At 38.2% G+C, this 23,773-nt stretch overlaps 1 pseudogene; it reads left to right on the forward strand.

Annotated features, from left to right (window-relative positions):
• Positions 1-1,391: 1,391 nt before the first annotated feature.
• On the forward strand, positions 1,392-7,713 carry LOC129551296 (large ribosomal subunit protein uL22 pseudogene; annotated as a pseudogene).
• The last annotated feature ends 16,060 nt before the right edge of the window (positions 7,714-23,773 follow it).

The raw sequence follows: 23,773 nt of genomic DNA on the forward strand, positions 1-23,773 counted from the left end.
TCAAAAATAAAATAAATTTAAAATAGAATTATAAGGGGCAAATACATTTAATTTGTTCTCCTCTAAATCCTGTTCTTCTGGGTCAATTTTCATGCACACACACACACACACACACATATAAAATCAGGTTCATGTGCCCCATATTGAGGGACATTCAGAATTCCAAGATTTCTTATGATTCCCCTAGGAAATTATGGTCATTCTCTTGGTCACCTCTTACTCTGAAATACAACTGCTGACAGTTATATTATCCTCCCATCGGTCACTATTCCTCTCACTCAAGGCCGTCTTCAAATACAAGGCCATTGCATGTATAGACACTTAAGATTAAACAAGGGGAACTCAGTATACCCAACACAGAAAAGGAATCTAAAAAAATAGTGGACATTGTTTTTTTTTTAAGGGTGTTCTGCCACAAATACCCACTATAGGTTCTGGGGAGTCCACAGAATTGAGTTTGGGGATGTGATAGGGGAGTCAACAAAGGAGAATGAGAAGTGGCCAGTGAGTTAGAAGAACCAGGAACTTATCCTGGAAGTTGAATTCCTAAATTGAGAAAGTGAAGTCGTGTCCGACTTTTTGCGACCCCATGGACTGTAGCCTACCAGGCTCCTCCCTCCATGGGATTTTCCAGGCAAGGGTACTGGAGAGGGGTGCCATTTCATTCTCCAGGGGATCTTCCCAACCCAGGGATCAGGTCTCCCGCACTGCAGGCAGACGCTTTACCGTTTGAGCCGCCAGGGAAGTTGATACCCTCTGTGCCCAATTCTGTACCATTTCCTCTCCTGCTCACATGCTGTCTCGAGGCAGAAATGTCCATCGTCTTTATTCAGCCAGTTACAAATATTCTACCCAGTTTCTCTTTCTTTTCATTTCCTCATTTTGTTTGTTTCATAATTTGTTTTCTTATTCAAGAAAGCCAAGCACTATTACAAACTGTCTGATATTGTCCAAGTAAAAGTTAAAGTGTTAAGTCGCTCAGTTGTGTCTGACTCTTTGAGACCCCATGGACTGTATGGACTATAGTCCATCAGGCTCCTCTGTCCATTCTTTAGGCAAGAATACTGGAGTGGGTTGCCATTTCCTCCTCCAGGGGATCCTCCCCAACCCAGGGATCAAACCCAGGTCTCTGGTATTGTAGGCAGATTCTTTACCGTCTGAGCCACCAGGGAAGTCAATTTTTATTTTATTTTTTATTGGATTATAATTGCTTTACAATGTTGTGTTAGTTTCTGTTGTACAACAAAGTGAATCAGCTATATATGTACATATACCCCCACCCTTTTGAGCACTTAACATTTTTAGAAAAAAAAATTATCTACTAATAGAACCACTGTTGTGAGGATTAGAAGATAAGTGTGAATGAAACAGTTCACTTCTGTATCCAACATATGCTCGGTACTCAAGGAATTTTCCTTCCACACTTCACTCCCTGCCTCTTCTCTCCAAATTTCAATCTTCATTTCTCCTCCCTGAATCTCTTCTCAGTCCAAAGAGAAGCAATATCCTCTCAGTTACCTCAGATCACCAATGGCATTTTTTATTATATTCTGTTTTTCAAATTTTTTAAAATTTAAAGTAGAAAACTGAATATACCTTTTTGATCCCAACAAATGGCTCCCTGACTTTTTTCTGAATTAGATCACACCTTTAAGAGTAGAATCGCACAATTATCTATATAAGTAACACCTTTTCTATTTCTACTTGACCAGCATTCCTCAGGGTAAGACTCTGAAACCCTGCAAACTCTAAACAACTGGTACTCTTTCTCTAACCACCCATTTTCCCCTACATTTTATTTCCAAATCCTTTCATTTTTCCAAGTGCTTCTTCCTTTCTTCCCATCTCAGACTCTGGCCTTTATCACAAATTGGAAGGAAATTACCTTAGCTAATTTTGCTTTTCTCCAGTTCACCCCTTCTGCCATTAGCCTTTAAAACATTCACTCCTTTACAAGTGATAATCTTGTCTGTGACAAAACTCATAGTGAATAGAAGCCACAATAACTTAAGGAAGATACTTTTGCTGTGAGAAGACCTTAACATAATCTCGTTTCCCATAGCAAACATAATTTCCATAAAAACTCACAGAAAGACCAAAATAACACAAGGTTTTAAACAACCAGATTTCTTGGTCACAATTTGAATAAACCAGATTTTCGAAACTCAACATGTTCCTGAAGACTGAGCAATGTTGATGTCATTGTTCATTATTTCTAAATAATTAAATGCTGAGGTATTCTGTTTCTGAGTAAACGTGAAACAGTTGTTTCTTTGGATTGTTAACAGAAGCATGATGCTGTGTTTAGGAATGTTTTGTAAGGAAAGGAAATGGAAGGTCTCTTGTATAGAAACATAGACAAGAATGATATAGATTTAAATACTAAATTATCCCGGTTGACAGATATTAATAAATTTGGCTTTGAGAAACACTGTGGCATCTCGGATTCATCTTGAATGTCAACAGATCATGAATACTGCATCACCAAATGACTTTCTTGGGATGTTTTCAAGATTGATCATACACATTTCTGTTCTTAGCACATCACAGATGGAAAGAATATATGGAATCTGATTCCCTTTTCCAGATTTGGGAGGCAACCAGTCCTCAGGATTTCTGGATTCTTCACAGAGAAGAGTCACCCTAAGCTCAATGCTGTGATTGCTCCAAAAGGGGTCTTGGCCTAGAGCACTGTGGGGGTCAGGAGAGGCCTTTGCAAAAGGGTGTTCAGGAAAAAGAGAACAAAAAAGTTGTCTTCAGCTGCTGATGGTTTATATATTTCAAATCTCCATTAGAAAACATATTGCTTTTCAACTTGCTTTCCATAAGAGCAGGTTTACATTTGTGATTATAACTTTTCTTTCTTGTGCACTATGGAAGCTTTTTGAGTAAACACAGGGTAAGAAATGAATTATATCAATTATTTCTGGTTTACTTCTCTATACACCTCAGAAATGCAAACTTTACCATATATAAAGTGTAATCATTTTAAATTGGAGTTAACACAAAAAAGCAGAAGTGTACAGAATGATATAAGAAGACAGGGCTAGCGCATCTGCCCAAAACATTCTCCTTTCACCTGAACTGTCACTTCCATTCATGTACATCCTAAAACTCCACCATATTTGCACTGAAAGTGAAAGTCACTCAGTCATGTCCAACTCTGTGCAGACCCCATCCAGGCCAGAATACTGGAGTGGGTAGCTATTCCCTTCTCTAGGGGATCTTCCCAACCCAGGGACTGAACCCAGGTCTCCAACACTGCAGGCGGATTCTTTACCAGCTGAGCCACCAGGAAAACCCAAACTCCACCTTGTTTGTATTAATAAACACTAACTTCCAATATATGAGTCTTTAATAGTTACTGTTAAGAATATACGCACATATCAAGTTTAAGGTTGACTTGATGGACATGAGTTTGGGTGAACCCCGGCGTTGGTGATGGACAGGGGGCCCTGGCATGCTGTGATTCATGGGGTTGCAGAGAGTCGGATATGACTGAGCAACTGAACTGAACTGAACAGTGTTTTCAACATTTATAATAAATAAAAGTTAGTAGAAAAATAACCAGAAAATTTTGATCGATCATAAGTAGCACATGATTAAAAATCTGAAAAGATGTTCCAAAACAATTTCATAGTCTTCTTTAATCAAATGTCAATACCAGAAAAAAGTTCTTTGTGGTTCTCTGGACCACACTGGAAAAAAACTGGATTAAATTGTAAGAAGCATAAACATATGTCTTCCAGATCCAATGACTTTTAAAAAATTATTTTGCTCCGGCGGCGCAGACGCGAGAGACGCCCGGCTCCGGCGCAACCGACCACGTGCAGAATCGTGGCTGAGAGGAGCTGCCCCGCGCCCAGGGTTAGGGCGGTGGCCGAGAGGAGCTGTACCACGTCCAGGAGGCGGTGGCTGCTTGGGGACCGGAGGGCCGAGAGGAGTTGCTCCACATTCAAAGCAGGAGGGGCGGCCTTGAGGAGATACCCCTCGTCCAAGGTAAGGTACAGCGGCTGCACCTTGCTGGAGCAGCTGTGAAGAGATACTCCACGACCAAGTGGAATATAAGAATCCAGTGTTCTGGGGAGGAAGGAACAAGATGGCGGAGGGATAAGATGGCGAGACCACTCTCTACCCCACAAATTCATCAAAAGAACATTTGAACGTGGAGTAAAGTCCACAAAACAACTTCTGATTACTGGCAGAGGACATCAGGCTCCCAGAAAAGCAGCCCATTGTCTTCTAAAGGAGAGAGAAGAAATCCAGCTCCACCCACCAGAACACTGACACATGCTTCCCTAACCAGGGAACCCGGACAAGTCACCCGTCCAACCCCACACACAGCGAAGAAACTACATAATAAAGAGAACTCCACAAACTGCAAGAAGAGGGAAAGGCTACCCCAAGCAAAGCAATATAAGCAAGATGAAGAGGCAGAGAAATACCCAGCAAGTAAAGGAACAAGATAATTGCCCACCAACACAAACAAAAGAAGATATAGGGAATTTACCTGATAAAGAATTTCGAATTTTGATGGTGAAAATGATTCAAAATCTTGAAAGCAAAATGGAGTTACAGATAAATAACCTGGAGAAAAGGATTGAGAAGATGGAAGAAAGATTTAATAAGGACTTAGAAGAAATAAAAAAGAGTCAATATACAATGAATAATGCAATAGATGAGATCAGAAACACTCTGGAGGGAACAAACAGTAGAATAACAGAGGCAGAAGACAGGATAAGCAAACTAGAAGATAGAATTGTAGAAATGAAACAGAGAGGAAAAAAGAAAAACGAATTAAAAGAGATGAGGACAATATTAGAGACCTCTGGGACAATGTTAAACGCTCCAACATTCGAATCATAGGAGTCCCAGAAGAAGAAGACAAAAAGAAAGACCATGAGAGAATACTTGAGGAGATAATAGTTGAAAACTTCCCTAAAATAGGGAAAGAAATAATCACCCAAGTCCAAGAAACCCAGAGAGTCCCCAACAGGATAAACCCAAGGCGAAATACTCCAAGACACATATTAATCAAATTAACAAAGATCAAACACAAAGAACAAATATTAAAAGCAGCAAGGGAAAAGCAGCAAATAACACATAAGGGGATTCCCATAAGGATAACAGCTGATCTTTCAACAGAAACTCTTCAGGCCAGAAGGGAGTGGCAAGACATACTTAAAGTGATGAAAGAAAATACCCTACAGCCCAGATTACTATACCCAGCAAGGATCTCATTCAAATATGAAGGAGAAATCAAAAGCTTTACAGACAAGCAAAAGCTGAGGGAATTCAGCATCACCGAACCAGTTCTCCAACAAATGCTAAAGGATCTTCTATAGACAGGAAACACAGAAAGAGTGTATAAACTTGAACCCAAAGCAATAAAGAAAATGGCTACGGGATCGTACTTATCAATAATTACCTTAAACGTAAATGGGTTGAAATTTTCAAAAAGGCTAGGAAACAATTCTCATAGCCATCAATAGTTCAGTGTTGAGTTCATGAATAGTTTTTAAAGTTTGGGACAAACTGTAGTATTTGCTATTTGAAGTACTATTTGTAATCAGCATATTACGATGTAACATTGGCCTTCATTTCCAACTTAAAACACATAAAAATGCCTAACAGGTTTTTAGATTTGTGAATTTTAGTTGAAATGTATTTTACGATGTTACTAAACCTGCAGAAATATTGAAATATTTCAGAGAACTTAAAATAAATAAATAAATAAAAGGTAAATACATAAATTTATAGAGAGAAAAAAAATAAAAAATTATTTTCAATTTTATGCTCATCATAAAAATAAGTTTCTTGCTAAATACATCTTCCTGTAAACCTTATCAACCATTGTTTATCACTTATTCTGGGTGCTTCCTTTCTGTAGTGACCAAAAGGTATTAAGTTCTATATATCCTGAAAGGTATTAAATTCCACTAAATGAAATTGCTCTTTTAGTAGCTCAAAATTATCAAACATCAGCAATTTCATATTACTCAGCCTAGAGCAGTGGATAGGAGTGGTTAAAAAATATAATTAAACAGATCAGTTATCTTTACATTTTTTTTAAATTTTTGTTTTTATTAGAGGCTAATTATTTTACAATATTATATCGGTTGGTTTTGCAATACATTGACATGAATCTGCCTCGGGTGTACATGAGTTCCCCCTCCCGAACCCCCCTCCCACCTCCCTCCTCCCCTTATCCTCCCTCTGGATCATCCCCGCACACCAGCCCCGAGCATCCTGTAACATGCATCGACCCTGAACTGGCGATTCGTTTCACATATGATAATATACATGCTTCAATGCCATTCTCCCAAACCATCCCATCCTCACCCTCTCCCAGAGTCCCAAAGACTGTTCTATACATCTGTGTCTCTTTTGCTGTCTCATATATAGGGTTTCTATACATCTGTGTCTCTTTTGCTGTCTCATATATAGGGTTATCGTTTCCATCTTTCTAAATTCCATATATATGCGTTAGTATATTGTATTGGTGTTTTTCTTTCTGGCTTACTTCACTCTGTATAATAGGCTCTAGTTTCATCCACCTCATTAGAACTGGTCCAAATGCATTCTTTTTAATGGCTGAGTACTACTCCATTGTGTATATGTACCAAAGCTTTCTTATCCATTCGTCTGCAGATGGACATCTAGGTTGCTTCCATGTCCTGGCTATTATAAACAGTGCTGCAATGAACATTGGAGTACATGTGTCTCTTTCAATTCTGATTTTAAAGGTTGACGCATTATAAACTCACAAAAATTACTGATTATTCCATGGTGACCAAAAGTTATAAATGCTAATTAAATATACTTTTATTTAATAAAACTGATAATTATTTAACAAATACAATTTGATAATAGCAGCTTTACATTTGCCATATCAGTAGTTCAAACAACTTAAACATTGAAAAATAGAATTATCTTCCTCTTAGTAAATTCAACAAAATTCTCAAAAGCTCATTTCTTACATCAGAAGGAAGTAATTTAGATACTAAACATATTCACTTCCTGTTTGTATAAAATTTGATGAGATAGCCAATCAAATTCAGAGTCCTCTCTCTCTCCACTCTCCTTTTAGTAACAAAACTTCAAGAGTCTTACTGCTGCTTCTCTGATAAGTGGCCTGACGTGACCTCTAATAGTGGTTCACTATTCACCTGACCCAGAAAACTCCACAAAATCATGCAAACCCCAAAGTTGAAACCTTCGTTTTCATTTTTGGAACACTTGTGAAACCAACCAGGTCATTAAGGGTCTGCGTATTTGAAAAGCCAGCGAGGTATCTGAAGGATGGCCCTTTTAAAGAAGCAGTGTGAGCCATTCCATCATTACAGTGGTGAAGCTGGTAGGTGTGCACAAGCCAAACAGTGGGGGTGGACGCAGGGTCAGTGGCCCAAAAAGAGTGCTGAATGTTTACTGCACATGCTCAAAAGTGCAGAGAGCAATACTGAACTTAAAGGCTTAGAGGTAGATTCTCCAGTCATTGAACACATCCAGGTAAGACAAAGCCCCCAAAGATGTGGCACAGAAATTACAGAGCTCATGGTCCAATCAACCCATACATGAGCCCTCCCTGTCACAGTGAGATGATCCTTACCAAAAAAGAACAGATTGTTCCTAAATCCAGTAAGAGGAGGTTGCACAGAAGAAAAGATAAACCAGAAGAAACTGAAGAAACAAAAACTTATGGCCTGGGAATAAATGATACAATTAAGTAAAACAATTAGGTTTTTAAAAGTCTTACTGTTGTGACTTTAAGGAAGGAAGGTTCACTGTGCATATACTTATTATAGGGGAGGAAGAAGTTCCTCAACCCTCTTAGGGTCCCTGTGCTAGTCACTCTGTCATGTCCAACTCTTTGCAACCCAATGGACTGTAGCCCACCAGGCTTCTCTGTCCATGGGGTTCTCCAGGCAAGAATACTGGAGTGGGTTGCCATGCCCTCCTCCAGGGGATCTTCCCAACCTAGGGTCCCTAGATGAGTCTGAAAATTAAACTGAAAAATAAAGAGTAACAGGAGAAAGGCATATAATTTTATTGAATTTTTGCATATACACAGGTGCTCACAAAAGAATGAAGATCTGAAGAAATGACAAGAACGTGAAGCTTTTATACCTTTACAACAGAAACAATATATTTGTGAAGAACTGACAAGACAAAGGGGTTTGGGCCAAGGATAGCAAATGGAGAAGCAACTAGGAAGGTAAGAGTTGGTTTAACAAGCATTGTTTGTACAGACTTCTTGACCCCAAATTCCCAATCCTTGTGACAAGAATATCTTCCCCCTTCTGGTGTAGTGAGGTATCTTTCACATGAGAGTTTTATAATTTGTTTCAGAGAAGAAGGATGAGAGAGTGGGGAGTCAGAGTGACCTTCCTGCTTCTGCCACCTTTTAAGAACTTCAGTTTATGATATTTCATATGCCAAGATGCCACATTTGGGGGTACCATGTTCTGAATCCCATTGTTATGTTCAGGAATCCATTACTGATTAATTTTTCCATTCTCCCAGCAGAGATAGCAGTATGACACCCAGAGAATCCTAGCAGTCTCACCCTATTAGCTCATCTCTCTCCTCAGGTCCCACATTCTCCCTTCAGAAGCCAGCTAGGCTTCCTGAACCACAAACTCGACCATAAAGTGCTTTATCCTTTACTATGCCAACTCCTTGGCAAGTGTAGCATCTTCAGCTCTTTACTGCTTTTTATCTCATACTTGACTCTACTGTGGACATTTTCCAATCTCTTCTATATTCAGTAGGAAAATTTAAATAGTGAGGGGGACTTATCTCTGGACTTTTTCTATCTACCCATATACTGCAATGATTTCATGCTAGAACATTCCACAATGATGAATTTTCCTGAGGTTCCAGACAGGATCTGGGGTAAATATCACATCAGTCCACAGATCTCTCATCTAGGAGTTTCCATCCTTCCTACTGGGTAACTGCTGGGTGGTGGTGGTCAAAGCTGACAGGAATAGAGTTCCACACTGGTGGTTAAATTCTATTTCCTCCCTCATTCATCCCTAATACACCCCCATTAGCTCAGAAATAGTTATCCCTTGAAATGTACGTAGAAAATTTATGTAGAAATAAAATTAACTTTCTGTATATGATGTGTATATCTTTTTCATTCATTTTTCTTCATTCTTTTATGATATAAATATTTGCTCTGAGCTTGTCAAATGTTGCTCTCTGTACTCAAAACCAAATTGAGGGAATTTTAAAAATAAAAAAAGTCAATATGGACACTTTCTTCTCATCAGTTTCAGGCTGTTGAATCAAAAAACATACAGAAGTTCAAATAACTACCTTTTTAGAAAAAAATCACCTTTCACTGTAATGGAGACTACTGATTTAGATAATAGTGGTAGAGCAATTATTATTAATAAAATATTAATTATCTTCATATAGTCTTATCTACATAGTTTCTTTCTTGCATGCATGCTATGTCATTTTAGTCATGTCTGACTATTGGTGACCCTACTGACTGGAACCCGCCAGACTTCTTTGTCCATGGAATTCTCCAGGCAAGAATACTAGAGGGAATTCCCAGGCCCTTCTCCAGGGGACCCTCCCGACCCAGGATCGAACACACATCTCTTATGTCTCCTGCAGTGGCAGGCAGGCTCTTTACTAGGTTCTCAACCCACTCCAGTGTTCTTGCTTGGAGAATCCCAGGGACGGCAGAGCCTGGTCGGCTGTCGTCTATGGGGTCACACAGAGTCGGACACGACTGAAGCGACTTAGCAGCAGCAGCAGCAGCGAGACCTGGGAAGCCCAGTTTCCTTCTATGTTCTTACAATAACCCTCTAAATTATGTCAAGAGTAGAACTGACATGTTGAAAACTAATAAACCCTGTGATTTATTATTTATCTCACTGATCCTCACCGCAACACTATGCATACAAAGAACTGCCCCATTTTCCACTGAGAAGCCTGAGGTTCCACAATGACTTAAGTTTACCTGACCTTAAATGCTAGAGCTAAAATCTAATCTAGAGCTTCCTAGTCTTTTCTACTACCATCATAACTTTTACATGTAATATCTGAAATATACATTATATATATACATATATAATCATTTGAATAACTTTTAAAACTATTGGTAAAAGAGAAAATAATACTATGGAATGATACAACTACATGTTCCTAAATTTCAAACCACTAGATGAACACAGATGTATACTGAAATGAAATATTGACACTTCTTCTAATAACTGGACACAATTAATGGCTTTCTGCCATTTGATATGAAAGTTAAATTTTCTATAATATTACTGGAATAAGGTATAATAATTCATTCTCCAAAATGAATTTATATACAAAACATATTCTATACAAAGATGTTTGAGTTCCTGTATTTCTCTTCTTGTCACCTGGCAGCAATTTGTGTGTGACTCAAGAAAGACAGAGTAAGAACCAATGGTAATTTCTTCAAGATACATGGAAAAGACCAAGGGTACGGAAAGTGAATCAGTTAAAATCATTCATATGAAACTAAACTCATGTTCTACAGTGACAGAAATCCCAAATAAGGTATTTATCTTTAATGATTGACAGAGTCTTATCGAAAGATTATTCTTGGTCAAAAAAAAAGTTTCTTTTTTTTTCTAGTAGCTTTGGAAGCCACTATGGCCATAGACAGCAGTGGACATTTGAATCTGTTTTCCAAGGTGCATAAAAATCAGACTGAGTCTTTGGTAGTTTCATAACTTATTTTGAAAATACAATGAAATCAGCTACAAATGCACAATAAATGTGTCAGTGATCTCTACCATTTAAAATTTTAAAAATTTGAAAGCAATAATTATAAGGTACTTGCCAACTACATTTCTAGAACTGACAATGTCCATTTCTGAACTTTTAATATCTTTTATAACCTCTGAAATTGAGACCATAAAATAATGTGTTTTTGCATATATTTCAAACTATTTGGAGTGTTTTTCATTGCAAGAATGGACACTGAGGTTATCTCCTCAACAATCATTGCAAAATTCTCCATCATGAAGTAGCTATGAGAGTTGATTTGAACTGGGTATATCTTGAGTGTTCTATAATCACTGAGATAATCTCAAATTCTTCACTGCCCCTTTTGTCACAGTAATCCACACAGCAATTGATTCTGGACATCTCGGACATATTCTATTAATTTTCTGGCCACTGAGGTTAGTTGAAGATTAGACCAATCATTACACAAATTGTTATTTATGAAAAGAATTCTGGAGACACATATCAATCTCCTCTTAATGATGTGATCTATGGATGTTTCATCAGGCTGCCACCTGGAGAAACACCAATTTGAAGATATAACTGAAACACAGAGTAGACCAGAGACTGGATCAAACCATATCTAGACAAGCTATTTGTCTGAAACTCCTAAACTATATGAAAAATTCCCTTATAATTTGTCACTTGAGATAGATTTTATCTAAGTTAAATAGTCAGAACTGTATATCTCCTTAACTCATAAGAACAGTTCTAACAAATATTTCTGTTGCTAGAAGTGTTCTGCCTCATGATTTTTAAATTTTATTTACATTGTCTTAGATTATCTGCTGAGTAATTTAAAGAGAAAATATATTTTTACTAATTTGCTTAAAAGGTCAAAAAGCAAATCACACACTAGGCTGATTAGCATCATTTGTCCTCTTTCTCTGTAATCAAGGAATAGAGCCCAATGATCACAGTAATTATCTAGTTTAACAATATATTCCAGGCTTAAATTCCATTCAACTGGTCATTACTGAACTCTTGATCACTTTCAGTAACAAAAAACTCATCTCCCAAGATAGCTTCTTTCACAATTATTCAAAATTTATAGGTGAGCTTCATTTTTATTCAAATTAGAGTGCTGACTACTAGCTTACTGCAAATACTATATACTTGAATGGTATCGTTTCCATTTCTCTCCAGATAATAATCTGTTGCTTCTATGTCTCTTCAGGTAAACCACCCATTGAAGCTGCTGCTGCTGCTGCTGCTAAGTCACTTCAGTCGTGTCTGACTCTGTGCGACCCCATAGACGGCAGCCCACCAGGCTCCGCCGTCCCTGGGATTCTCCACGCAAGAAAACTGGAGTGGGTTGCCATTTCCTTCTCCTATGTGTGAAAGTGAAAAGTGAAAGTGAAGTTGCTCAGTCGTGTCCGACTAGTAGCGACCCCATGGACTGCAGCCCACCAGGCTCCTCTGTCCATGCGATTTTCTAGGCAAGAGTACTGGAGTGGCTTGCCATTGCCTTCTCCGCCATCCACTACTAGTTGCATTTAAAATTCCTGCTGTCTTTATTCACACTTGATTTTAGCCAAAATACTGAGAAGTGATGCTATCTATTCAGAGATATCACTTCTATTTTCTTTTTAAACAATCCACACTGTGCTACTATGTTTTTCTAATTTAGTAAATTATGATTTAAAAAAAAATTTAAAGGAATTGTGATTTTCATAATGCCATTTTTGTGCTGAAAAGTCAATTTCCAAAACTGGCTGTGACAAAGATTGTTAGTTTCAAGTTACTAACAATTGCCTAACAAGATACCTAACTTTTCTTCCTTGCTGAAAGAACTCCCACTTTATTATATTTGGCAACAATCCCTGCAAGCAAATATTTCACATTTTCCTATGTCGTTTATGGAGGTGGTCATGGGACACAGTGCTGGTTAAGGAGAAATAAAAGAAATCTTTTCGTTGGGACATTAGTGAAAGACATTATTTCAATAGGTACCTGCCCTTTTTCCTGTCTCTTCTTTTTTCTGCCTAAAATACTGATATCCATAGATAGCCACATACAAGAAAGATGGTTGAACAAAGTCAGAAAAAGTGCAAGCCTGTACGAAATATTATCACTGGATTGCCTATCCTTAAACTTATAACATGAGCATATCAAAGTCTTAACCTTTTCAGCAATCATTTTCTTTTGACTGCTGAATGGTAATAATGATCCTCTGTCATCAAAATAAGTCTGTTTTCTTTCAAGATGAACAGTAGTGCAAAATTATGAAAAAGACTGCAGAGTTGGTAAAGATTTAGAAAATGTGCAAGGATTTAAAAATCACATTGAACTATTTTTATGAATGTGCCCCTCCATTTCCAGAAGATAGTCCAAATGAACCCTGATGGATTATCATTTAATTATAATGCAGTCTTTTTAACAAATAAAGAATGTTATGCCCCTCTTAGCTTTTCTACATCCCAGTTGTTTCTAGGCACTCAACAAACTTGCTATCGTATTGGGGTGGGGGGGATATAGGTGTGCATGTGTGTGTATAAATTAACATGTTTATACACACATAAACACATACATATGTCTTAGTACAGTTGACCCCTGAACAACATGGATTTGAAATACGTGATTCCACTTACACATGGGGTTTCTTTTTCCCACAGTAAATACTACAGTACTACATGACCTGTGGTTAGTTGAATCCAGTGATGCAGAACTACAGATAAGAAGGAACGGGGCATACAAAGAGCTAGCTATAAATTATACTAGGATTTTTGACTGGACAGAGGGCCAACACTCCTAATTCCCATGCTGTTCAAGGGTCAACTGTATATTCTGGCTGCTAAGACAGAATAGCACACACAGCATGCCTTATCAACAACAGAAATTTATTTCTCACAGTTTTAGAGTCTGAAAAGTCCAAGCTCAAGAAACAGTCAGATTTGGTATCTGGTGAGAGCCTGCTTCCTAATTCATAGAAAAGCATCATCTCACTATGGCCTCAAAAAGCAGAAAGGATAAGGGAGCTCTCCAGAGTCTTCTTTATAAGGCCACTAATCCCATTCATGAAGGCTCTGTCTTCATGATCTAATCACCCACCACAAGCCCCATCTCCTTATCACTACACTGGAGATTAGAATTTTAACACGTGAATTTGCAGGGAGGTTAGGTAGAAACACAAACACCCTTCTAATATTTTCAGTTGACCTGTCTTTAAGTTCATTTATCCTTTTCTCTGCTTTTTCTAAGCTCCTAAATCTGTTTGGTGAATTAACAGTTTCATATCATGCTGTCTTCATTGTAGTATTTCCATTTTTTTATACTGCAGATTCCTCTTCATCTTGCCATTACATCAGAAATGAGAGCAGCTATGTTTTTCTCCCTCCATACTAAGTATACATTGCTCCTGGAGTTTAGTTCTTTTTATGTTTTTTGTGTACTCAGATCTCTGATGGGTTTTAAAAGCCAGATTCTGTAGGTTATCTAGTTTATTTTGGTTTTTAACATCTCTTGCCACTTTCTAAATCTGAACTGAAAACAAAAGTATCAGGTGGTTTTAACTGAAAGATTATAAAATCATGATACTTCTTAATATGATTTCATTTTTAATTCAATCAGTAACTAGATCAATGGTCCTATAAATAGAACAGTATATCAAGATTCTACAGACCCATGCTCTGGAATCTGCATTGCCACTAATTACCTGTGTGGCTTGTGGGTATGCAAATAATCTTAGTTATCCATGTTTAAATATGCTAAAATGATAACCACTAGAAAGAGAAAAAAATAATGGTATTCAGATGAAAAATACTATTTAATGCTCAATTTCCTTAAAGAGAATAGAAAGAATATGAAACAACTATGATAAAATGCTGATGAAAGTGAAAGAGGAGAGTGAAAAGGTTGGCTTGAAGCTCAACATTCAGAAAACAAAGATCATGGCATCTGGTCCCATCACTTCATGGGAAATAGATGGAAAAACAGTGGAAACAGTGTCAGACTTTGTTTTTTTGGGCTCCAAAATCACTGCAGATGCTGATTGCAGCCATGAAATTAAAAGACGCTTGCTCCTTGGAAGGAAAGTTATGACCAACCTTGATAGTATATTAAAAAGCAGAGACATTACTTTGCCAACCAAGGTCCGTCTAGTCAAGGCAATGGTTTTTCCCATGGTCATGTATGGATGTGAGAGTTGGACTGTGAAGAAAGCTGATTGCCGAAGAATCGATGCTTTTGAACTGTGGTGTTGGAGAAGACTCTTGAGAGTCCCTTATACTGCAAGGAGATCCAACCAGTCCATTCTAAAGGAGATCAATCCTGGATGTTCATTGGAGGGACTGATGCTAAAGCTGAAACTGCAATACTTTGGCCACCTCATGCGACGAGTTGACTCACTGGAAAAGACTCTGATGCTGGGAAAGGTTGGGGGCGGGAGGAGAAGGGGACGATGGAGAATGAGATGGCTGGATGGCATCACCGACTCTGTGGACATGAGTTTGAGTGTACTCCGGGAGTTGGTGATGGACAGGGAGGCCTGGCGTGCTGTGATTCATGGGGTCGCGGAGAGTCGGACACGACTGTGCGACTGAACTGAACTGAACTGAACTGATGATAAAATGCTAACAATTATTAATTCTGAAATTAGTAATACCATATTAGCATTCAAAAATTTGTTTTTTTATAAATTTGAAAAATTAAAAATATAATCATAAGACTAACACATCACACCAATCAGTGTAGCAACAAATGAAATAAAGGAAAAACGTTATGACTGCAGATCAGTCAGGATAAGCAATAAAGTAAAGCAAAATTTACAAAACTCACCAGGAAATTTTTAATAGCTGGGTTTTCTACTTGTTGTCAGGAACTCCACTTGTTGTCTGATATGAAAGTTGGCAGGTCCAACTGCAAAATCTCTAGAGAAACAACAAGAGAAAAAGATTTCTTTTTGAATTACTAAGGCTTTGCAGAATCGCCAGGATCTCTCTTCAAAGAAAGGCATATAAATAAGTATATAAATAAGCACAGTGTCTCATGTAGATTTACCATCCTCCAAATGCAAGAGCACAGCAGCTACGACAGCACACGAGCTCGGCCTAGAGGAGCTACCCCACGCCCAAGGACAGGGGCACTGGCCGAGAGGAGCTACCCCGCATCAGAGGTAAGGAGCAGTGGCTGCGCTTTGCTGGAACAGCTGTGAAGAGAGACTCCACGTCCAAGGTAAGAGAAACCCAAGTAAGACGGTAGGCACTGAGAGAGGGAATCAGAGGGCAGACACACTGAAACCACAATCACAGACAACTAGCCAATCTGATCACCCGGACCACAGCTTGTCTAACTCAATGAAACTAAGCCATGCCTTGTGGGGCAAGCCAAGAAGAACAGGTCATGTTGGAGAGGTCTGACAGAATGTGGTCCACTGGAAAAGGGAATGGCAAACCACTTCACTATTCTTGCCTTGAGAACCCCATGAACAGTATGAAAAAGGCAAAAAGATAGGACACTGAAAGATTAACTCCCCAGGTCAGTAGGTGCCCAATATGCTACTGGAGATCAGTAGAGAAATAACTCCAGAAAGAATGAAGAGATGGAGCCAGGGCAAAAACAACACCCAGTTGTGGATGTGACTGGTGATAGAAGCAAGGTCCATTGCTGTAAAGAGCAATATTGCACAGGAACCTGGAATGTTAGGTCCATGAATCAAGGCAAATAGGAAGTATTCAAACAGGAGATGACAAGAGTGAAGGTAGACATTCTAGGAATCAGTGAATTAAAATGGACTGGAATGGGTGAATTTAACTCAGATGACCATTATACCTACTAGTGTGGGCAGGAATCCCTTAGAAGAAATGGAGTAGCCATCAGTCAACAAAAAAGTTCGAAATGCAGTACCTGGATGCAATCTCAAAAACGACAGAATGTCCTTTCCATTATAGGGGACTGGAATGCAAAAGTAGGAAGTCAAGAAACACCTGGAGTAACAGGCAAGTTTGGCCTTGGAGTATAGAATGAAGCAGGGCAAAGACTAATAGAGTTTTGCCAAGAGAATACACTGGTCACAGCAAACACCCTCTTTCAACAGCACAAGAGAAGACTCTACACGTGGACATCACCAGAGGGCTGACACCAAAATCAGATCAATTATATTTTTTGCAGCCAAAGATGGAGAAGCTCTGTACAGTCAGCAAAAACAAGACTAGGAGCTGACTGTGGCTCAGATTATGAACTCCTTATTGCCAAATTCAGACCTGAATTGAAGAAAGTGGGGAAAACCACTAGACCATTCATGTATGACCTAAATCAAATTCCTAAATCACTTCCCTATACAGTGGAAGTGAGAAATAAATTTAAGGGACTATATCTGATAGACAGAGTGCCTGATGAACTATGGACAGAGGTTCGTGACACTGTACAGGAGACAGGGATCAGGACCATCCCCAAGAAAAAGAAAGCAAAAAAGCAAAATAGCTGTCTGAGGAGGCCTTACAAATAGATGTGAAAAAAAGAGAAGCAAAAAACAAATGAGAAAAGGAAAGATAAACTCATTTGAATGCAGAGTTCCAAAGAATAGCAAGGAGAGGTAAGAAAGTCTTCCTCAGCAATCAATGCAGAGAAATAGAGGAAAACAATAGAATGGGAAACACCCGAGATCTCTTTAAGAAAATTAGAGATACCAATGGAACATTTCATGCAAAGATGGACTCAATAGGGACAGAAATGGTATGGACCTAACAGAAGCAGAAGATATTAAGAAAAGGTGGCAAGAATACACAAAAGAACTATACAAAAAAGATCTTCATGACCCAGATAATCATGATGGTGTGATTACTCACCTAGAGCCAGACAACCTGGAATGTGAAGTCAAGTGGGCCTTAGGAAGCATCGCTATAAACAAAGCTAGTGGAGATGATCAAATTCCAGTTGAGCTATTTCAAATCCTAAAAGATGTTGCTGTAAAAATGCTGCACTCAATATGCCAGCAAATTTGGAAAACTCAGCAGTGGCCACAGGACTGGAAAAGGTCAGTCTTCATTCCAATCCCAAAGAAAGGCAATGCCAAAGCATGCTCAAACTACCGCACAATTGCACTCATCTCACACGCTAGTAAAGTAATGTTCAAAATTCTCCAAGCCAGGCTTCAGCAATTCATGAACCGTGAACTGCCAGATGTTCAAGCTGGTTTTAGAAAAGGCAGAGGAACCAGAGATCAAATTGCCAAAATTCACTGAATCATCAAAAAAAGCAAGCAAGTTCCAGAAAAAACATCTATTTCTGCTTTATTGATTATGCCAAATCTTTGTGTGAATCACAACAAACTGCAGAAAATTCTGAAAGAGATGGGAATACCAGACCACCTGGCCTGCCTCTTGAGAAACCTATATGCAGGGCAGGAAGCAACAGTTAGAACCGGACATGGAACAGCAGACTGTTTCTAAATAAGAAAAGGAGTACATCAAGGCTGTATATTGTCACCCTGCTTATTTAACTTATATGCAGAGTACATCATGAGAAATGCTGGGCTGGAGGAAGCACAAGCTGGAATCAAGATTTCTGGGAGAAATATCAATAACCTCAGATATGCAGATGATGCTACCCTTATGGCAGAAAGTGAAGAAGAACTAAAGAGCCTTTGATGAAAGTGAAAGAGGAGAGTGAAAAATTTGGCTTAAAGCTCAACATTCAGAAAACTAAGGTCATGGCATCCGGTCTCATCACTTCATCACAAACAGATGGAGAGACAGTAGAAACAGTGGCTGACTTTATTTTTCTGGGCTCCAAAATCACTGTAGATGGCGACTGCAGCCATGAAATTAAAAGACGCTTACTCCTTGGAAGGAAAGTCATGACCTACCTAGATAGCATATTAAAAAGCAGAGACATTACTTTGCCAACCAAGGTCCATCTAGTCAACACTATGGTTTTTCCAGTGGTCATGTATGGATGTGAGAATTGGACTCTGAAGAAAGCTGAGTGCTGAAGAATTGATGCTTTTGAACTGTGGTGCTGGAGAAGACTCTTGAGAGTCCCTTGGACTGCAAGGAGATCCAACCAGTCCATCCTAAAGGCAATCAGTCCTGGGTGTTCATTGGAAAGACTGATGTTGAAGCTAAAACTCCAATACTTTGGCCACCTGTTGAGAGAACTGACTTACTGGAAAAGACCCTGATCCTGGTAAAGATTGAGGGCAAGAGGAGAAGGGCACGACAGAAGATAAGATGGATAGGTGGCATCACCAACTTAATGTACATGAGTTTGGGTATACTCCGGCAGTTAGTGTTGTACAGGGAAGCCTGACATGCTATGGTTCGTGGGATCAAAAAGTGTCGTACACGACTGTTGACTGAACTGACCTGAAACCTAGCATTAAAGCTCACAGCTAATGTATCAAGGAAGAATGTTCCACTGGTTCTAAAATTCTCACCCTATCTGGGCTTGAAAAGCATAGTAATCAGTCATTTTCATTTTTTTAGTTAATTTCTGCCCCTATTATCTAAGACACTGTCCACTACTCATCATAAAAAGATATTTTCAGAAGTCCTACCTAGCTAGAAATATCAAGTGATCACTGCACACCTAATGAAGTATGAGAAAGGCTCAAATTGAATGTATGGTGGAGGAAGTGGAATATATATGGCAAATACTGGATATGTGACTGTTGCCAGAGAAAATAGGATACCCTGATGAGCCATTTGCCATTCCTTATTAATGTACCCAACAAGGACAGGGCAAATGGAGGCCGTCCACCCAACCCACAGAAAATGGGTTTCTCAAAGGAAAAAGGAATTCTCATGCCATAAAAGGAGGAAAAAGAAAAGAAATAGTTCTGGGTACCATACCAACTAGTCTCTTAAAAAGTAATAAAGAAAACATAAATGAGAATTTGATAAGAGATATGTATTCTCTACAAATTTGTTATAGCAACCAAGCAGTTAATTTTTTTCAGTTAATTTTTAAATAAATAGAATTACGTATAAACATTTACTAAGTACAAATTATACGGTGATCAGATTCTGTATCTTCATTTAAATATTTTTGGTTTGCCCTCTTGATTAATTTTTACTTTACTAGTTGCAACTGACTAATATTTCCATAATAATTAATGTTGACACTCTCCAAACTATTCCAGGTACCATGCAGCATTTTTTTCACTGAGGAACTCAAAAGCATAAATTTGTGTGTCTCCTCCCCTCACAGAAAATGGCAATGAAAACATTAGTGGAACATTTACTATGTTCGAGACACTGTTTTAAGTATTGCATATATTTGAACCATTACATCACAGATCCTAATGCAAAGAAGAATTTGGTATAAGTTTAGAGTAATTATTTAGCTAATTTCACATTAAAATGCAAAATTTGCTCTCATGTCCAATGCTGCTTAAACAGATTTTTTCATGAGGTTTTCTTTTTTACAAACTCTTATTTGCATGTGTGAAATCTTGCTGTAAGGCTGCATAAGGAAGAATTAAAAATAGATTTAGTGTGCATTACATCTCTATCACATAAGAAAAGACCTAAATGAACTCCCCAAATCTGTCACACCCTTTGTTTATTTAAAGAACAGGGCTAAATTTATCTATTCAGCTATCATATCTGGTCAGGTCATCCTACAGTGGTCAAGAATAGGTCTTCTGATTATTGTCATGTGTACACAGAGCTTACCCATTCTAAAATGGTGACAAATCAAGTTAAAATCATGCAACAGAAAGGCAGAAGGCTTAACAGAGCTACTTAACATATAAACAATCTACAACTGAAACAAAGTGAAAAGACTTTTGTTGCAATGACAAGCTACAAATTCAAAGCATGAAAATAGATGGATCCAATTCATGGTTATGGAAAACACAGACCCTCTCATCATTATTTTCTCTATCAACCTAATTGAGCAACCAAAGTAATTTTCATAATAGAATTGGATCTATTTGAACAAAAACTTTAAGTATTTCTATTCCAGATGAATTGACAATTATATCACTGCTTGAATACACAGGAATTTGTTCTGATAAGTACTTGTGGAAAATTATTAGGTGAAATCCTATAATGAAAATGCACTTACAGTTTATAGAAGCTACATTTAAATTCACAATATCCTTATCTCAAAAATTTGGAGAGAAATTAGTAAGAAAAACTCAATGAGTGACTATGTTGATTACGTTTTCTGAACTAATAATTTAGAGATCTACAATAACAAAGGACTTTTACTTCTCATCTATGATTTTCCTAAATGGAAAGTTGTGAAAGTAAAATGCATCAACTCATCTTTTGATAGGTATGTAATCATATTACTCTAAAACTGTATTAGGACCCTGCCCAAAAAAGCAGTTTCTTTTATAAAATGTTGGCTATTATTACCATTTTCTTCTATGCCTTTTTCTATCAAATCAATACTTAGATTTCTGCTTCTAGGCATCTTAGAATAACATTCACCAAATGATGCTGGAAAAATTAAATATCCAAATCCAAATAATGACCCACAAACTTTACCATATATCATAATTAAACCTAAATGAAGAACTAAAACTGTAAAATTTCTAGGACCTTAGGTTAGCAAAGATATATTAGATAGGACACAGACACTAACTATAAAATAAAATGTTGATAACATATTAGAAGTATTTTTTTCTTTTCAAAGACTGTTAAAATAATGAAAAGGCAAGCCATGCACTGGGCAAAAATATTTGCAAAGCATATGTCTAATAAAGAACTGGTATACAGAAAATACAAAGAACTCATAATAGTAAGACAAATGACCCAATTAAACATGGACAAAATACTTGAATAGAAAATTCATTACATATGTTATACAAATAAAAAGTACATGGAAAAATCTTAAAAAGTTAGTAAGAAAAATGCACAACAAAACATCATACCACAACACAATCACTAGAATGGTTTAAAACACTTTTTAAAAACTGATAAGTACTGGTGAGAATATAGAGCAATTGGAATTCAGATACTGCAGAGGAAATTCAAATTGTATGCAACCTGAAAAACAGTGTAACAGTTTCTTATCAAATTAAACCCACTCTCATACAACCCACTACTTCTACTCATAGACATTTATCTCAGAAAAGGAGAACTTACATCCCCACAAAGTCTTGTTACAGGAGGAGCTTTATTCATTAAGAGCTATTCCAGCTTTATTCATTATAGATAAAAACTGAAAACCACCTACGTGTCCATCAACTGCAGAATGAATTAAAACTCCAAAATAAAAAGGAATGAACTAATAATATGACAATACTCCACTGATTCAAAGCCCATTGTATAAAAATACATATAATGTAAATGACCAATTCCCTGTTTAAATCATAGTATCTATATATTTCTGTATGATACTTTGTCCCATAAACTTAAGTTCTGGGGTTGTGAAGGAACAAACTAATGACATATACAAGAGAATGGGTGAGCTTTAAATCATCAAGTTAAATGAAAGAAGCTGAACTTTTAAGTAAAGACCATATACCTACACTGCTCTGCCCCTCAGTTGTGTCCGACTCTTTGCAGCCCCATGGACTATAGCCTGACAGGCTCCTCTGCCCATGAAATTTTCCAAGCAAGAATACTGAAATGGATACTCCAAGGGATCTTCCCAAGCCAGGGATTGAACAAACATCTTTTTCGTCTTCTGCATTGGCAGGTGGGGTCTTTGCCATCTGGGAAGCCTACCTACACACTACATGATTCTACTTAAATGACATTTTTAAAAAGGCAAAGTAGAGCAAAAGAAAGTGGTTGCCAGAGGCCAGCTGGGAATAGGGAAGGGCAATTAACTTACACACACAAAAAAAAAATCTCTGGAGGTGATAAAAAATGTTCTGACTGTGTGGCTGGTTCAATCCATGTTGTTTTGTACATTTAAAATCAGTAATTTCATAGGTTATAACTCACTGTTATGGACTGAATTTGTCCCACCCCCAAAATCTGTTAAGTTGAAACACTAACCTCTTATGTGGTGGTATTAGGAGGTGGTGCCTTTGGGAAGTAATTAAGTTTAGATGAGGTCATGAGGGTGGAGCCCCATGTTGGGATTAGTGCCCTTCTTGAGAGTCCCTTGGACTGCAAGGAGATCCAACCAGTCCATTCTAAAGATCAGTCCTGGGTGTTCATTGGAAGGACTGATGCTAAAGCTGAAACTCCAATACTTTGGCCACCTCATGCGAAGAGTTGACTCACTGGAAAAGACTCTGATGATGGGAAGGATTGGGGGCGGGAGGAGAAGGGGATGACAGAGAATGAGATGGCTGGATGGCATCACCGACTCAATGGACATGAGTTTGAGTGTACTCCGGGAGTTGGTGAGGGACAGGGAGGCCTGGCGTGCTGTGATTCATGGTGTCGCAAAGAGTCAGACACGACTGAGCGACTGAACTGAACTGAAGAAGAACAGACATGAGTCTGAGTGAACTCCGGGAGTTGGAGAGGACAGGGAGGCCTAGTGTGCTGTGATTCATGGGGTCGCAAAGAGTCAGACACGACTGAGCGACTGAACTGAACTGAAGAAGAACAGACACTGGGGCTTGCTCTATCTTTGTCAGGTGAGGATAAACCAAGGATGTGGCCATATGCAAGCCAGAAAGAAGACTCATTCACCAGGAACTGAAAAGGCTAGCACCTTGATTGTAGACTTCTCACTCTCTAAAACTGTAAGAAATAAAATAACCGTTGCTTAAGCCACCCAGTCTATGATATTCTGTTATAGCAGTTCCAGAAGACTAAGACATTCATTGAAGTTTATTTTAAAATTAATAAATAAGTGGACAAACAAAAGTTAGGTCTTGACCTTAAATTACTGGGGATATGGAATAACATTTCCTTAATGTACACTTAAAACTGCTTAAGTAAAACTGAAAATGCCTCTTGTTGTGGTCAAAAAGGTATATTGGGCATGAAGCATATGACAAAGGCTACCCAGGAAGACCTGGACCATGAATTTAGGGGAACACATTAAAGCATTAGGCCGTGGTGCAGGAGTGGTGGCATAGGAAAGAGAGAGAGCTGGCAATGTGCTACTGCTATACAAAATAGCAGCCAAGGCT

This window comes from Moschus berezovskii, chromosome 1 (assembly GCF_049115385.1).
Source record: "Moschus berezovskii isolate FMDL1 chromosome 1, NW_MosBer_1.0, whole genome shotgun sequence".
NCBI classification, from domain to species: domain Eukaryota; kingdom Metazoa; phylum Chordata; class Mammalia; order Artiodactyla; family Moschidae; genus Moschus; species Moschus berezovskii.